The sequence below is a fragment of the Canis lupus genome, chromosome 22 (genome assembly GCF_048164855.1).
Source record: "Canis lupus baileyi chromosome 22, mCanLup2.hap1, whole genome shotgun sequence".
NCBI lineage: Eukaryota > Metazoa > Chordata > Mammalia > Carnivora > Canidae > Canis > Canis lupus.
The window spans coordinates 45,072,735-45,087,392 of NC_132859.1; the positions used below are offsets into that span (position 1 = coordinate 45,072,735).

The window sequence follows — 14,658 nt, forward strand, 5'->3', positions numbered from 1 at the left end:
TTTATGCACATTCACCTCTGTATCCTCAGCCTGGCACTGAGCCTGGCACTTAGTAGCTTCTGAGTTTTCTCTTATTAAGTGAATGGGCCTTGGCTGGTCAAGGATTCAGATGAAGGGACTGTAAGAAGAAGCTCATTTGCTGGTCTGCCTGGCACGGGAGATGCTTGCCTTGGCAAAGTCCCCCTCTTTTCCAGACATACCTCAGCTCTCCCGGGCCTAGGAGTATGGCCAGGGGAGCCAAGTCCCAGCCCTGTTTGTAACATGCAGTTGTTGGCAAGAAGAATCAGATAATGAAGTTAGGGAGCCCCCTTGGCCTTTGGACTCCTTCCTCCCAATCATACAGCATTTGATTTCATTCTGGAGTGTGCTTTGACCACCAACACAGTGCTCTTAGGGAACAGCAAATCTGCGAAGTCTGACAAGGGCTCGGTGCCAGGAAAAGTTTGAAATTTAACTTCTCATTTTCTAGCTTCCTCATGGGTTTGTCAAACTGAAGAGGACACTCATGTCCTCATGTCTGGCTGCCAGTCTGGCAATTTGGTGTTCATCTAAGACTCCCTTCCTTCATCTATGCACTAGCGGTGTGGCCCCTATTGGGTTGGTAAGAGAAGCCGCCGCGTTAACTCAGTTAATACAGAAGTTGGGTAAAATTTGGAAGCACTTTATCCTCAATTCTCTAATCAACTGAAGCGCCACAGGGGTTCCCAATAAGTTGGTCCAGTGACTTAATAGAAAGAGACTTCATTCCCAGGAAATACTTCATTGGCCCCATTCGACCATGAGTCAGCCTGAGCCTCACCAGAAAAAACAGTTCTATTCCCGGAGGGGAATCCTTTGGGATAGGATCCATGAAATTCCTACCCATGAAGAAAACCACATGGGTTTACAGCATAAAAAGTGCACAGGTTAGCATCCCAACTTTTATTACTGGCTCAGGTCTGTAACAGCTATGTGTTGTCAGGCTAATTAACCATCCTTTCCTTAAGCTTCTATTTCCTTACCTGTCAGATGAAGTGGTAACACCTGCTTTGTTTGTTGGCCTGCTAGTGCTGATGGCTCTAAAGATGGAATGCACAGATGACCCCTACTCAATAATGGCTTACTACGTGCCAGGTAGCTCCTCTGGGTGGGAGCATCCTTTTTGATGCCATTTTACAAGGAGGAATGAGAACACAAAATAGTTATATCACTTGCCCAAGGGGTCCTAACTGGCAACATATAAATAGATCAGAAGGGGCTTGGGATGGGAACACCAAAAAAGGAACAGACGAGGTCCCCTTCCCCCATCCCCACCAAAGAACCCATGGAAACTAAGCCTGAGAGGTGGGAAGCATACCCAATGAACCCAAAGCAGCCTTTAAGGAACATGGAAAGTATAGTGACTCTAATACAGATGCTCAACATGGCTGATGGCCTGGCAAGGCTGGGTCAGTGGTTACAGACCTCCTGCCAGATAGGAGCCGGCAGCTGAGCAGTCTGAGGAACCAGAGGTGATCACTCACACATGTGGGAGATTTGGAAGAATCAGGCGAAGAAAGCACTACAAAGCAAGTTCCTTTCTTAAATTTTGTCAGAACCCTGTTTGGAAGCCAAGGCTCAGACTAAGCTGGGTTTGTTCTTTCCATGCTTAAAAAAAGTGAAGCAGGAACTATAGTCAGAACATGCCTGAGACAGATGAACTGCATAGCCATTGGAGCAGAATTCCCCTGGGACATGAAGTATTAGAATTTGGTGAGTGTGCTTTATGCCACCCTGAACCAATCTCAGGCAGAGGGAGGCCAGCTGTCAGAGAAGGAGCAATTACCTAATCAAAGTGAGCCAAACAGTCCTGTTGGCCCTTAGAAAAAGTGCTCTGAAAGCTTTAAAATGAGTAAAAACACTACATTTTAAAAGCCATTATGAATTAGAAAGGAGTTGAATAAACTTATCTGTGTAACATTCCCTCCTTGGTACATTACATCAACCCTGTTTAGAGCTAATCTTTATATTTTCCCAAAGTGCAGACAAATAAAAACACCTCCCCCATGGGACACCTGGTGGCTCAGTGGTTGATCCCGGAGTCCTGGGATCAAGTCCCACATCGGGCTCCTCGCAGGGAACCTGCTTCTCCCTCTGCCTGTCTCTGCCTCTCTGTGTAGATAGAGATAATGAACAGATAAATAAAATCTTAAAAACAAACAAACCAAAAAAACACCTCCCCCAGTGCTGATGATGGGTGCCTTCAGGACCACAGGGATAGGAACTTAGAATATAGACAAAGAAATCAACCAGCTCTCACTGAAGAGCCCAAAGTGAAGAGACCAATAATCCATGCCTTCTAAGGCTTAAGAAGAAATTATTTGATTTTCATCTAGGAAGTTTGTCCTCCTGTTAAATAGTGGGAATGTCTCATTCTTAGATTTTAAACCTGATTTCTATTCTTAGATTAAAACAAAATATTTCCCAAAGCTTGCCAATTCTTGATCAGCCAACTAAGAATTCAACGTTGCATTCTATCTCACAAATCAAATTATTTTGATTTTCTATCGCTCTTTTCCTTTTTCCTACAGGCTGACTGGAAAATCAACAAGGTGGAGACCTCTCCCCAAAGGACACAGGAAAGAATTTAACATCATGGCACAAAAACAATTTATGCATGGTGTTTAGATGAAAGGCTTTGTAGGAGTCAAGTGCTTGAGGAGTACTTATTAAAACCCTGGCCAGGAATCTTGGTGTTAGAAATATACTAACAGGAATGCCTGGGTGGCTCAGTGGTTGGGCGTCTGCCTTCAGCTCAGGGCGTGATCCCGTGGTCCCGATATCGAGCCCCGCATCAGGCTCCCTGCATGGAGCCTGCTTCTCCCTCTGTCTCTGTCTCTTTCTGTTGTTTCTCATGAATAAATAAAATCTTAAAAACAAAAAGAAATGTACTAACAGTGAAGAATTTTACCCCACCTACAAACCGACCTACATTCCTGCCCACTCAAAACTCATTTTCAAATGATTTTGTTGCTAAGGGCCTTGCTCCTCAAAGTGTGGTCCTTGGACCTGCAGCAATCAGCCACCCTTGGGAGCATGCCAGAAATGCAGATTCTCAGGTCTCCCTGAATTAAAGTCTGTACTTTACCAAGATCTCCAGGTAGCTTCTGATCATGACCATTTGAGAAGCACTGCTCTGTATCACTGAGCCCACCCACCCAGGAAACAGGATGTCAACCCATGGAGACCACCGTCTCATGTTCTCTGCCTTCCAGAAAAATATGCACACTACTGATGCTAGTTAAAGGCTATTGTCTATGTGAAGACACACTTTCCTGGAGTTGGAGATCTGCCCGTTCACATGTCCCCGATCTAGGTTCCTCTGAAAGCAGATTCTGGGACAAGGAAGTGACCTCAGGACACTTCATGAAGGAGTGGGCAGGTATGCCACCAATGGGTGAGAAAGCTGGGACATCTATCCTTCAGTATCTACCTGTCCTTGGTTGAGATGTATCAGAAACACCGACTGTCCTGTACTTCCTGTGCTTCTAGCCTTGGTGCTTGACCATAACACACCTGGAGCCTGGAGCCGAGAAAGCCCAAGGCAGAGAGACACAGGTAGGCCTCGGCCTGCAGAGCAATTGGCACAAGTGGTCTCCAGGGAGGTGTCGGGGATATGAAAGGGCCTGGGCTTGGACAGTATGTCCCCTATCCTCTCCTCTCTCCGCAAGCAGCTGGGATGGTCAACTGTGGACTCAGAACTCAGGCAGCTACTGATGAACTTCCCTCAGCCACAGATGAAGAGACAGGTCCTCAGAGAGGACCTCTCCTGAGTACTGTGTCTCCACAGAGCATGCTGTGGCCTCAGGGAGGCCTGTCTTTGGGGGCAGCTGCCAACTCATCTCTTCCCTCTGTTTGGTGCATCCATTTAGCTACCTTTGGACACATCTTAGGACTCTAAGAATCAGCATCCTCTTCTAGAATGATCCCTCTCTTCTTTTTCTTTCCTTGCTGCCACAGCACATCAGCCCTAACCTCCTCCCATCCAGATCAGCACAAAACCACCTTAGTGGATGCCCTGTTCTCAGCTGTTCCCCAGTTTGTTCTACAAGCTACTCTAGGTGAATCTTAACATGCTCCTTTGTTCCCTTTTACTTATGAAAGGACTTCAAAGGTTATTACCAATCAACACCCTTCACTGATCTCTAACTGGAGTGTGCACTGGAGCCAGCTGGGGCCAGAGAAACCATGCACAGCTGTGGACGCTGGCCACTGCACAAGAGACCTGGCTGAGGGGGGAGGGGGGTGAAATCCAGCCATGTGGCTCTCCCCAAGTCCTGCTCCAGGCCAAGAGGCTGTGGACCACCAGAGGGGGCACTTCTCTCCAATTTGTATGACTGTGCTAGAAAGATCAGAGTCTGTGTGGGAGGCTTTCTTTTAAAAAAGACCCAGATGGAAGCCCTGCCATAGACCCACTGAATCACAGCACACAGCAAGGGCAAGCATTCGCTGAAATCTCCCTGGGTGGTTCCAATGTACACTCAAGGTAAGAGCCCTCCAAGGTTAGATTACGTTATAAACCTTGTTAAAGATGCCGATTGCAGGCCCTACCCTCTGGAGTGGGATTCTTAAGAGCAGAAGTGGGGTCAGAAAAATCTGAATTTTGAATCATCTGGAGCATGTGTTCCATGGCAACGTCTGAAACACTGACTCCAGGGGCGAGGACAGTCACCGCCATTTTGGAGGTGAAGAGACTGAGGCACAGCCTGAAGGGAAAAAAGTGCTTTCTCTGGGTTCTAACTCAGGTGAGGACAGGAAGCCTGTCAATATGCACCCCATGCCTGGAATGGGAGCCTCCCAGACTGGTGTCTTGCCCTCAGGGCGGTAATGTAGAGAGAAGAATTGGAGAGACGGTAGCCAACTCCAACATGGGTGCCCATCTCCCGGTGCCCCCCAAGGAAGCCTGTCCACTCATTCAACAAGTGTTTCTTATTTTGCCTCTAATGGGAACCAGCTCCTATAGAATGATATGCATGTTTTCTGTTGTCTTTACATTCCTTTGTTTATTCTCTCATTTAATAATTATCTATTGGGCAGCCTCAATGCCCTTCACTGCTCTTATAAGCAGTCTCCATTGTCTCCCAGGGGGTGCTTCGAAGCCTGTGGTGAGGGACAAGGACCTAGCTGCTGGAGGAAAGATTCCTGTATATCCCTGTGTGATGACAGCCTGGGTGAGGTGTGCTCAGTGGGCTGACATGGAGCTTTGTGCACAAGAGCAGCTTAGGACACATATGTCAAAAGCTATTACAAATGGTAAACAAAAAGCACTATTCATAAAACGGAAAGATCTGGATGAGGGCCCTCTATTCAGGACTGTATCTAGCAAACTAAAAGGTGGAGAAGAGGTCCCTGCAAGACTTGTGGACTTGAGTGGATTAATCTCATGTGCCAGGAGTGGAGGTACTAGGCGAGCTTTCCTGTTCAATGTCGGACATGGAGTGATTGCTTGATGGTGCATCTAACAGAGCAAAAAGCACCAGCTGAGGGCTCAAGCTGTAGGAAATGCCCATGGGAAGGGCAGAGAGGGGAGCACAGGCTGTACTCAGGATGTTCAGACGGCACATGTGCCAAGGAAAAGCCTGATGCCAAGAACCTCGAGGATCAATACCACATTCAGAACAAGAGTACGTCAATTCTACAGCACTGAATCGAGAAGGACCTCCTGTTGAAACGAAATGCTAATGTTCTGTGTCCTGTTTGTATTTCAAGAACAATATAGGGAGATGGGCTTGGTGTCTTAGGATTATAGTTGGTCTTCTCTATATTTAGTTTTAACATTTTCAGTTCATTGGCCACTTATGTAAACTGACCCACACTACACAAAGCGTAAAGGTAGCTTTTGGTTGTTTTAATGGTTGGGTTTTAAATTCAGTTTTGCTAGAGTTGTTTGTGAAAGCTCTTCTGATTCTTCCTGGTTCTTGGGGGAGGGGGTGGGGGGGAGAGGAGGATGAGCTACAGGTTCATCACATTGCCTAAGCGCCAGTATGTTCTGAACTTGCTGGAATAGATGAAACTTAGGATTGTGTCAGAAGCTGGCTTGGTTGCAGGGGACAGATGAATGGACTGGCTTATGACTTCCCAAGCCCTGACGCTGCAAAAGTAATGGACTGATCAGCACTCTATGTGCTTCCATCTGTCATGTGCTGGGTGTCTCCCCCACAGGCAGTTCTGCTTGTTCTTTATTTTCCCTTTGATGACGTTTTCATTTGTCTTACTCTCCACGCTGGTTTTTAGGGCCACTTCAGATGGCTAGACTGACCACACACCACCCCGCTCACAGCAAGCCATGGAAGGAGGGGTCCATGCTGCTGGCAGCGTCCCTTCCACATCCCTGTGCATCTCTTTGCATGTGGCCATGTGCACTGATTTCCAGCTGCCAGCACCTCTTTATGAACATGGTGAAATGGAAATGCTTGGGAATTCACATTCCCTTGGGGCAACCCTTACCCAACAGACCCTTGTCCCTGATTGGGAAGTTCTTAGATGTGACCTGTAATTCCTGCCAAAGTTATCCATCTAATCTTTCTTGCTACCCACTGAGAAATTTGCTTGGCCTCCTTTTCCACTTCCCTACTGGTTTCTCCTGGGAACACTTCCTAGCAAATTACCTTTACATGATGTCTTATCTCAGGATTTCATTCTGGGGAACTCAGAGACCATCACAGACACACCGGGCTTCCCTCCCCTCTCTATGCCCTAGGTAGGGGGATCCTAGCCTGGTGCCAGTGGAAGCACTTCAGACTTTGAGCAAATGGCCTCTCAAGTCTTAGAAAACCTCTCATTCTAATGCATGATGCAGAGCAAGGCTGCTTTCCTCGGAATGCCAGTTCTAAGGAAACCAGGATCTTGTAAAACAAAGAATTCCACCCACCAAACATTAAGGGTGCAAGCTAACATGGCTGTGCAGACTTACATGACTCACATTATCAATTTTAATCCATTTAAGTGCCTCTTAAACATGAATTCATTTAATTATTGTTCCTAAGCATTTTTTTCTTTGTCCACTTTGGGAAGGAGTCCTCCCGACCTGTCTGCACCAGGCTCTGGGCAGGGGCGCTGAACAGCAGATTAAAGCCACTCTCCTCTTTATAGAGCTTCCCAGAAAAAGGATCCAGGACCCTGGAAACTTCTTGACTTGTGATTGCACAGTGATTTTTTTCAAACTGACGTGGATTTAAATCTTAGTTCTACCACTTATCCAGTGGTGCCTTAAGTACCTCTGTAAAAACACAGTAATACCTAGTCCACAGCCTTGCTACAATGATTTGGCGAGTGTCTATGGTGGCTGCCACCATGGTGGTGGTGGTTGCTACTCAGCTCTATTGAGGGACTTTTCAAATGTTTCCTTTGCTTTGCCACCTACATTTGCTGGCAAATCCAAGGCTGTTCAAAGCCACTCCCAGTATAAGGCCACCTCCCCACCCCACCTGGCCCCGGCTGGGCCGCCTGAAAAATAAGAGACAGAATTAGTGTGTAGTGAACTCTGACCACATGGCAGACATTGCTCTAAGCACTTTGCTAGGATGGACAGATTTATGCTTCTCAACAATCCTACGAAATAAGTATTAGATCATCCGCTTTGCAGACGAGGATCCAGGAGCCAGAGAGGGTGAAGGAACTCATCCAAGGTCACATAGCAGCTGGATGGTAGCGCTAGAACTCCAGTGTGGCAGACTAACCCCGGAGCCCGTACTGCCTCACAGAGACTGGTCCGCAAAGGGGCCTGCAGGGTGCAGGGCACAGGGGTTTTCCTTCCTTTGCTTTGCAATAACCTGCCTACAGCACACTGGTTCTCAAACTCTATCATGCATCAGATGCACACTGCTGGGGCTCACCCCCACCCCCTCTGATTCAGCAGGTCCAGGGAATGGCCTGTGAATGTGCTTCTCTCATCAGGTCTCTGGCGATGTGGATGCTGGTGGCAGGAGACCATGTTTGGAGGAGCACCTATCCAGATTTTCAGAAACACTGGCCCAGGGCCAGACCCACAGTGGAAGACAGTCTCATAGGAGGGAGTAGGACTTGGTCTGCTGAGCCAGTGGCCACCTGAGGTGGTCCCTTCCAGGGATGCTATGAAGTCTGTGGGGCCCCTGCTGCTGGGGCATATGGGAGCCCTTCACAGGCTGTCCATTGTCACTGGGATACCCCCATGTCTGCTTCCTCCACATTGCTTCTGACTCCCCCACTCCTGCAACAAATGGAACTAGATTAACATCATGGTGGTGTGGTGAAGAGATGCTGAAGAGCACAGAGAGGGGGAGGGAATAAACATTTACCGAGTATCTTCTCATTTTGGGACATTGGAGTGCCATCTTCTTGAAGCCTGATACTGTGAAGGAGGTCTCATAATCCCCACTTTACAGATGAGGAAAACGAGGCTCTGGGAAAGTTGGACAACTTGCCATAATGTGTGTAGCTACTTGGTGGCTAAAGCCAGAGTCACACAGTGCCTACGTTTCCTCTACTCCGAGCTGCGTCCTTGTGCCTGTCTGGATGGTGGATGCCCTGTTTCAGACATAACTGGTGCTGAGGGGGCCTGTGACCCCAGGTGCTGTTTCTGCTGGGGAAGGAAACATTTCACATTCACCATTTCTGGCCTTGAAACAGACTCCAGTCTATGTGGGGTTTTCTAAGCAGAAATAAAAGGGTCAGATGGTATCTCAGTGGCCTGGAGGATCCACAACTTGCCCTTACTGCGGATAGAAACAGCAGCATGACTGCAAGTAGAGTGGCCCTGGGCCTTCAGAAATGGCAAGGAGATGCCTTGCTGGCAGCCACTGGGCCCCTTCATGAGTCTCAACCAGCAGCCCCTTCATGAAGAGAGCCCAGCAGGCCTTTTACAAAGAGCACAGAGAGTTTTCTTTGGCACAAGATTCAGATTTCCTGCCCTGTTCCAATGACCTCACGAGGGAAGCACCCCTGGACCCCCCTCCCCCACCCAGTGCCAACAGTCTGGGTTTCACAGCTCAGGCTTTCTGCTTATATGGGGAGAGAGCTTATTTCTTGTCTTCCTGAGGCCCTCCTCCATGGCTCAGTCCACTGCCTTCCTCTGTATTTGGAGACAAAAGGCAGTCCCTCCAACTGGAACCTTCTAGAAGAGGGGATATGGATGAGGGAGACCCCTCTGTTGTGAGCACCAATTCTGCATTTCCTCAGCAGATGCATTTTTAACTCCTGAGAAATGACACAAGGGAGGAGAATTCTGTGTTTGAATCTTATGATGAGCACTAAAAAGTGAAAGGAAAAGTTGGGCAGCCTGGTGGCCCAGCGGTTTAGTGCTGCCTTCGGGCCAGGGTGTGATCCTGGAGACCCGGGTTTGAGTCCCACGTCAGGCTCCCTGCATGGAGCCTGCTTCTCCCTCTGCCTGTGTCTCTGCCCCCCACCCTCTCGCCCATGTGTCTGTCATGAATAAATAAATAAAATCTTAAAAAAAAAAAAAAAAGGAAAAGTCATATGGACCTTGACAGAACAAAAGCTCCCAGTTCTTTCAAAGGTTCTGAAAGGGGTTTTCCTAACTGGAAATTCTGGTTCCTCCCCTTGGCGGGTATCATCCAATTCACGATCCACCAACGTCATTTTAACCCAGTCACTTCTAGAACCATTGGTCACGTCCTAGAGTTTTAAGGGAATACTTAAGATGGTCACAAAGCACTTAGGAGTCAAGGCTGGGGTAGAGAGAGGACCTCTTCTTTCATCATCCACCTGAGCACAAGTAGGATCCCTCAACTGTTAGCTGTGAGATCATGAACAAGTTACTTGCCTGCTCTGAGCCCATTTTCTGCTGGTCGGTGAGGATAACAATGTTGCCCTTCAGCTTTGTGAGGACAGACCACAATTCCCTCTGGGGAGCCATCTCCTCCCCACATTCAGCCCAGGACCTGTGGGTGGCACTCTACCCCCAACCCCTAAGAGGTAGGGCATGTAACCCAGGCTTAGGGCAATTAGACCAATGAAACTCAATATAACTTTTGCTAGGAGTTTTATGACATGAGACTGCTCATTCGCCATGGTTTGACAGCCATTTTGCCACCCTGAGGGGACAACCTGTCTGAGAAATGAGCCAAAATGAGAAAGAGAAGCTGACAGATGGACAGACACTGGGGCAACTTTCTGAGGCCTAGTAACAAGATGTGACTAAAGCCAAAGCTAGGTTTTTTTGGTTGTTTTTTGTTGTTGTTGTTGTTGGTTTTGTTTTGTTTTTTGTTTTTGGCAAAACAATGAATTGTTTTTTCACCCAAGCCACTTTGGGTTGAATTTTTTATTGCTTGCCACGAAAAGGGTTAAAACGGGTATAAATACCTATCTCCCAGTGTTCTGGGAAGCAAATTAAATAAAAGCCCTTGAAAGGGCCTAGCGGAGGGTGGGCTGGAGAAGAGCCCCTAGAGTAGGCCTGGGTGCTACAGTGCTGGGACCTACCTCCCCTGAGAGAGGAGGACACTCAGCCATGATGGCCCCATGCACCAAAGTGGGGCTGGGAGTGCTCATCAGAGGGACTTAGGAGGATGTGTGTTAAAGTCTACACTAAGACGGAGTCCTCTGGCTACCTGGTCCCACACAGGAATGACCCACATCTGAAGAAGCCTCAGAGCTGACCTAATTTCCTCAGGCCCTTAGTTATAAAGATGACTCAGGTTCATTCATGCCTGGCAGCCATGCCCAGGCTTACATGATTTCGGACCCTGTCTTGTCCGTCATCATTTGGGAATGTTGCTCAGAGAGCCAAGAGAATCTTTGTTTTTAATGAATACTGGGCACTGTTGCAGGTACCTTACAGACCAGAATTAGAAGTCTGGAACATCCATCCTGATCAGGAATAGTGGTTTTCAAATAAATTATTTGACCCTCCTCCCTTCAAAGGTGGAGCCTCAGTCCCCTGCCCTTGAATGTGGGCCAGGCTTACTACCTCCCTTCCAAGTAACAGAACGTGGTAGAAGTGATTCTGTGTGACTTCTGAGAGAAGGTCAGGGGCGAGTGTGCTGCCTGGCCGCCTTGATGTAAGGACACTCAGACAACCTGTTGGAGGGGCTGTTGTGCAGAAGCCCTGAGGTCTCCTACCAACCGCCACGACCAATCCATCAGCCATGTGAGAAGCTACGTTAGAAGCAGATCCTCCAGCCCCAGCCAAGTCTTAGATAACTGTGCCCCTTGCCAGCATCCTGACTATACTCTCTGAGAGGCCCTGAGCTAGAAGCACCCCAAATCCCTGACCTGCTGTGAAGGATAATAATTGCTTGTTGCTTGAAGCTCCCAGGTTTTGAAGTACTTTGCTGCACAACAATAGATGAATAGGCATCTTTAGGGCTGTTGTGCAGAGACCCAGAATCAGACAGTGGGGGTGAGGGGGTACACTAAGGCCCAACCTCATCTGGCTCCAAGGCCACAGTCTTCCCCTCATGCCCACTCCAGGGAGCCTGCAGAATCACAAAGCCTTCCTTATAGTTTGACCGTAGGTAGGGTGATGCTGAATCGCATTTGCCTGGGACAGTCCCAATTGATGCCTATTTTCCTGGGGCTATTTATTAATTATTCTCCTGGTAGGTCTTCGAAGTATCCCAGTTTGACAGATTATATGGTCATCCTAGAAATAAGGAATCTAGCTTTCATGTTCGGGCCTCAGGGTCCCTCTGGGAAGACACTCTGAAGCCAGAAGGTCTCTGTTGATGTGTCTAGGTGAGAGCCCTGTTCACCCTCCTCCCCCCTAAATCATGCCTGGGAGCTCATCCTCAAACCCTATACTCTTATTACTCTCTATTTTGGGCGGGACGCATGGTGATGGTAAGGACAATATTTACTTCCTGGCAGTTCACTGATGTCAGGGATCAGGCCCTGTCCTTCACCGTGAAGCAGGATGGCAACAGAAAAGCTTTGTCATCAGAGAGATGGGAGCTCCAGTGCTAGCGCTGCCACTTGCCAGTTTTGTAAATTGGGGCAAACCACCCTCTTCCTGAGCTGAGTCTTTAGCTTCCGTGAAATGAAATGGAGATGATCATTCTATCCCCGCAGGGTTAGCAGGGGTGCTCCGTGAGATGCTGGCTGTGGCTATGCCCAGCAGAGTCCCTGTCACACTGGGTGTGTTCCTTTCCCCATCAGGGCTCTGCCAAGTTTTTGTGAAAACCAAGCCAGAGCAGTAAGTACAACCTTGTACTTGGTTTTTCCATCACAAGAGAGAGTCCGATGGGATCCTTTCCCCTTCCTGGTGTCAGTTTCATCCAGAGAATATTCTTTAGAAACACCAGATTCTCCAGCTCTGCTCCAGACCTTCCAAAACCTTCCAAAAGTGTGCTCTGCTTCCTCCCATTAGGATTCTCAAGTTAAGGGTGAGGAGTGAAGACAATGATGCCTCCCCTCCACCACCCCACGCTTCCCTGCCACTGCCCCCAGCACCAGGTGGACGTTTCTCCACCTCGAGTCTGCGCAGAACACATCACTTGTCTGATCAACAGAATGCAGCAGACGTGGTGCTCTGCCTGGCACAGGCCTCATCTCCAGAGGCCTTGGAGCTTCTGCTGGCTCTCCTGGAGCCCACGTGAGCCTGGGCCTATCTGCTGAAGGAGGAGACCACAGAGCTATCGCTCCCACTGCCCCAGACATTGGAGGGCAGCTCCATGGGCCTGCCATCTCACCACAGATATCTGTGTGAGGTCAGGAGCCCAGCCTAGAGCGGAGGGACTCCTACCGGGGTCATGAATGACTTTAGGTGATTGCTGTGTTGAGTCACTACATCTAAGGGTGGTTTGTTACAGTGATGGGTACAGAGTACAGAGTTGAGGAATAAATGAGGACCCCTGTGAGTGACCTAAGTCCTATCCAGCCAATGGGAAGCACTCAGGAATGGGTGGCCATGAGGATGGGGTCACCCACCCCACCCCTTGTGAGACCCGTACTGCCAGCCAAGGGAAGCCCTGGCTTGTCCCCACTCCTAGTGCTCAGAAACTATGATCAGTCCTTCTTTTTTGGTTAGCGCCAGAGGCAGAAATGATGTCCACAGATGAAAACAGAGACATGCAGAACTCCTAGTAGCAGGTCTTTCATGAGGCTCTGAGTGGCGAGATCACCACTGAGCCCATCCACTGGAGCCAAGGAAAATGGGGTCCTGGAGACACTGGATGCATACAAGAAACCCAGTCATCACCTTTTTCACTGTACCTGTGTCCCTGGCAGCTGAGGACTGAACCTCAGAACACGGAAGAACATACCAACTCAAGACGGATGACAAAAAAATGGCCCTTGTTTACTGTCCTTAGAAATTCAAAGCACCAGACCACAGTACGAGTAAAAAGAAACAGGACAAGACCACAAACACAGTAATAACAAGGGATGGGTTTCATAAACTCCTCAAAGACATGGTTTTCATTACCTGCTAAAGGTGGAACCACACCCCAAGATCCCACCTAACAGAAGATAACTCACTGGTAAGATGTTCCTTAACTAAATCTTTGTAAATTGTTGAAGCACATTGAACTTCTCATTTGAATTGCACTGCCCTCTGCTAAGATGTTTAAAAATGTTTCTGTATTAATCTTTTTTGTAAACAGAAGGAGTCTGTGGTTAAAGCAATCAAGTCCTTATTTACCTTTCCTAAGGTCTGGATTTCATTTGTTTAGCTCAAAATGAGGTTTCTTGCACAGTATAGTTTAAATGTCATAGCTTTTCAGACATTTTCCCATTTTCATGCTTTCTTAATTTATATCTGGTGTCAAGCATAGTATCAGGAAGAGCCAAGGTCTTGCTTTTTAAAAAAAAAAAAAAAAAGATTTTATTTATTTATTCATGACAGACAGAGATAGAGAGAGAGAGAGGCAGAAACACAGGCAGAGGGAGAATCAGGCTCCATGCAGGGAGCCTGACGGGGGACTCGATCCCGGGTTTCCAGGATGATGCCCTGGGCCGAAGGCAGCGCTAAACCGCTGGGCCACTGGGGCTGCCCCAAGGTCTTGCTTTAAACCCTACGCATCTCCCTCTGAAACACAAAGTCCTACCTGTTCACCTCGACTTAGAATGCAGACTGTCTGGATGCCTGGGTGGTTCAGTGGTTGAGCATCTGCCTTCAGCTCAGGGTGTGACCCTGGGGTCCTTGGAGTGAGTCCCATATCAGGCTCCCTGCGGGGAGTCTGCTTCTCCCTCCGCCTATGTCTCTACCCCTCTCTCTCTGTCTCTCGTGAATGAATAAATAAAATCTTAAAAAAAGAAAAAGAATGCAGACTGTCTTCCCTGTGGGCTCATGGAAAATGTCAGAAAACGGATTTGGGCCAGGAGGAGAGCTGACCAATGCTTTTGCTCAAATGGCAGAAGGCAATTAGGGGCTGAACTCAGTTTCTGACAGCTTGGGTTGGGACTGGGGTTAGAAATGGGTGTACATATGCCTCAGATGCCCTGTGTCATTCGCTCTTGGCCTAACTCTGATTTCAACTCTGGCACAGCAGACAGTTCCAATGGGCACTCACACTCACCTGCACCCTTGCCAGGGCAGGACAATCTATTCCTTTGGAGACAGACCTCAACTGACTGGGAGTGGGCACTAGTGAATGAATGCCCAGCCTCAGTGTCCTCTCATGGAACTTCCTGCATGACTTTCTTTACATTTCTCAAAGGTGCGGATACTACCAGTGGTGACCTGAACACACACACACACACACACAT

General features: G+C 48.2%; 1 protein-coding gene and 1 long non-coding RNA gene across 6 annotated transcripts in view; one reads left to right on the plus strand and one right to left on the minus strand.

Annotated features, from left to right (window-relative positions):
- The window catches only part of LOC140614267 (uncharacterized), a 29,371-nt gene extending 15,604 nt beyond the window's left edge, over window positions 1–13,767 (plus strand). Inside the window, exon 3 of one of the 2 annotated variants that reach the window (XR_012015163.1) lies at window positions 7,915–13,767. This is a non-coding gene — a long non-coding RNA (uncharacterized lncRNA). Of the gene's footprint in view, window positions 1–2,549; window positions 2,805–7,914 lie in introns of those variants that run through there. The other variant, XR_012015162.1, reaches the window with a different exon arrangement.
- The window catches only part of ITGA9 (integrin subunit alpha 9), a 353,990-nt gene that overhangs the window by 103,858 nt on the left and 235,474 nt on the right, over window positions 1–14,658 (minus strand). The gene's annotated exons all lie outside the window — the stretch shown is intronic.